Source organism: Alligator sinensis, unplaced genomic scaffold (genome assembly GCF_000455745.1).
Source record: "Alligator sinensis unplaced genomic scaffold, ASM45574v1 scaffold1249_1, whole genome shotgun sequence".
NCBI lineage: Eukaryota > Metazoa > Chordata > Crocodylia > Alligatoridae > Alligator > Alligator sinensis.
The window spans coordinates 2,851-5,709 of record NW_005844249.1 but is presented as its reverse complement, the minus strand read 5'-3'; the positions used below and the strand labels follow the sequence as shown (position 1 = coordinate 5,709).

At 44.6% G+C, this 2,859-nt stretch overlaps 1 pseudogene; it reads left to right on the top strand.

Moving 5' to 3' along the window:
* The first annotated feature begins 569 nt into the window (after positions 1-569).
* On the top strand, positions 570-2,666 carry LOC112549068 (annotated as a pseudogene).
* Positions 2,667-2,859: the final 193 nt, after the last annotated feature.

The following is a 2,859-nucleotide window of genomic DNA, read 5'->3' as shown; positions in this document are numbered from 1 at the left end:
TATTGTTTGCTCTGTTGTTTGTGTTTTGTGTTTTATATTTTGTTAACCCTGTCTTTTGCCAATGATTGTAAGTGTCTAACCTTTGTTGAATCCTGCCCCTTGGGGCATTGTGGTGTCCACTATACCCCCCTGATAATGCCTGTTATGTTCCCTCATTAAAAGGTATATGGTTAAGTCCCCAGTGGTGGTCTGGCTCTGCTCTTTAGGGGGAGGAGAATCCCTACACCTCCCACAGCACTTGTGCACCTGCTCTGATCCCTTCAATTGGAGAGGGGGTACCTTTTGGAGTACCGCCCAGGTTACATGAGCAAGAACTTTATGATGACATAACAGGTTTTGATTTATTTTTTCATCAAGAAATGGCTGCAGTAATAATTGAGGAACTCTCTGATTACCATTTTTTACAGGCTGGTGATGACAGTCCAGCAACACCAAGCCAAAGTGCAATGAACCCAGGCAGAATTGCCGACATGGTCCTTTCCCAAGTCTCTGTTAGCGAAGAGCTTGAGACCTGGAGTTCTGAGGAGACAATCCCAGTTTCCACTACAAACATAACCACCTGGCTGCAGTAATAATTGAGGAACTCTCTGATTACCATTTTTTACAGGCTGGTGATGACAGTCCAGCAACACCAAGCCAAAGTGCAATGAACCCAGGCAGAATTGCCGACATGGTCCTTTCCCAAGTCTCTGTTAGCGAAGAGCTTGAGACCTGGAGTTCTGAGGAGACAATCCCAGTTTCCACTACAAACATAACCACCTCAAAGACAGAGGAGCTGCCTGTGAAAACAATCCCTTATATTAGAATCACACATACACCCATTGCTCCGGACTTGGTGTCTGATCATTTACGAGTTATTTCCCTAAAAACAGAACCTCCTGAGAAAGTGCAAAAAGCATCCATTGCTCAAACTGAGAAGTGTTCTGAAAATGAAAGTTTAACATCTGAGGCACAGAGAAATGAAGACAGTCATTTTTCTCTGGGTAGCACAGGACAACCAGTTGTAAGACCAGAGGAGATAAGTAGAAATAATAAGGCTGAGGCAATCCTGTTTTGTGAATGCCATTTTGCTTCTAACTGGATCGTTTGTTAAGATGAACATGTGGCATTGAAAGCCCATCTACTACGAATGCTGAATGCTCTTATAGAGGTGGTAGACTATCTCGTAGAGAGCCTGCAGTAGGCCTTCAGTGTGGAGGACCCTCGCTGGCTGGGATTTTGGGTTAGTGGCCAGTAAATTCACTAATCTTGAACCTACTCTCCAAAAATCTGTCTGGGGAGAAGAAGAGGGCTGGAATCCCTTGGGTTAAGCATATGGACAAGACAGCTATAGCTCTCTGCTTTGTTTACTGATGGCAGAGACTGGTTCAAAGGCAATTTCTCTACAAACCAAAAGGGCCATTTGATCACTAGAAAGAGAAAACTGTAGGAAAAACTGGTTTAGGAAGGATTCTGAGGAGGTGTCCTCTTCAAAAGCTTCTTCTTTGGTTTCAGTCCTTCTCAGCAGGACCTCATTCGGGAAGGTGCTGAAGCCTGTGCTGAACCTTCTGAAAGCTTTTCAACCCAAGGTGGACCTCCCTGCATAACTGACAGACCATCATACTGAAAATGAAAATCTTGAAGCAAAGCGACAGTGGGAGGGAGAAGAGGAGATACAGTCAATAGAGGAGACCATTCAAACTGAATCCTCTCTATATGTGGGGAGCTCATTGGCTTTCTCTATGGACAATGAACAATTAAGGTAACTTTTCTGGCAGTACAGCAAGAATAGGAGCTGTGGTGGAGTGGGATCATCTGGGGTCTCTGGACAGAGCTGTCCCTTCGTTAGACTAGGTTCAACACGAAGGTGGGCAGGGCTCTGTCCAGCTGTCTGCTTGCTTGTAACCACACCTTTTCACTGTCACAACACAGTGGGACCAGACTGTGCCAGTGAGGCTCCATACAAAGTTAATTTACTCTGCCACCATCATACATGCCTCTTTCCCATCCCCACATTAATCTACAAAACCACAGCTGATGGGAGGGCGTGTTCAGCCAAGGGGCATGAGGGCAAGGACATCTCTCTCAGCTACACCTGCTGTCCATGCAGAATCCACTAGGATAAAATTCTTTGCCTCAAGCTCTTTCCATCTCTCCTCTCCAAGCTTGCCCCCTTGGCAGCCAAAACAGGGAGGTTAGTGGGGATATGAGGTGGTCCAAGGCTTTATCCTGCTTCCAAATGCAAAGAAGCAATTACAATCCCAAACTGCACGCGGGTGAAGCAATGCAGTTACACACGTGAACGGTACGTAGGACTGGGCCTAAGAGTCCATTCCAGAGTGAGACCTGGGAGATGAAGTGTGTTACCCAAGGCTGTCCAACAGATTAGTGGCAGAGTCACAGGCAGGTTTACAGTCAGCAGGACAAATGCCCTCACCTCAGAGAAGCTGGATGTGGTCAAGAATCTGTAAGGCAGTGATTTTTCATTGTTTTTAAAGCACTGACAATGTGCTCGGCATACAACAGCGCGGCGAACAAGAAACAAAAATGAAAAATACTATTGAAATACAAATGTTATGACCCTTTATTCTCATCTGTCTCTAAATCCAAATTACTGTTTCCTTTTTTTTTTAGCCAGAATGCTGGAGAAAGTTCAGCAGCACTGGAAGCCCAGAGATTGGGTGAATGTATGAGATTTTCACTTTTTTAGGGTTTTATGTATTTCCCTTAATGTCTTTATAATTGCCTATAATTTCTTTAATTCTTTCACTCCTTTAATCTCAGTGATCATTTGGATGGTGAAAGACTGTCTCAAAACTACAGTGTTCTAGAGAATAGTTATGCTACCAGGGTGGGGGATTTCTCCAGAACAGACTTTTT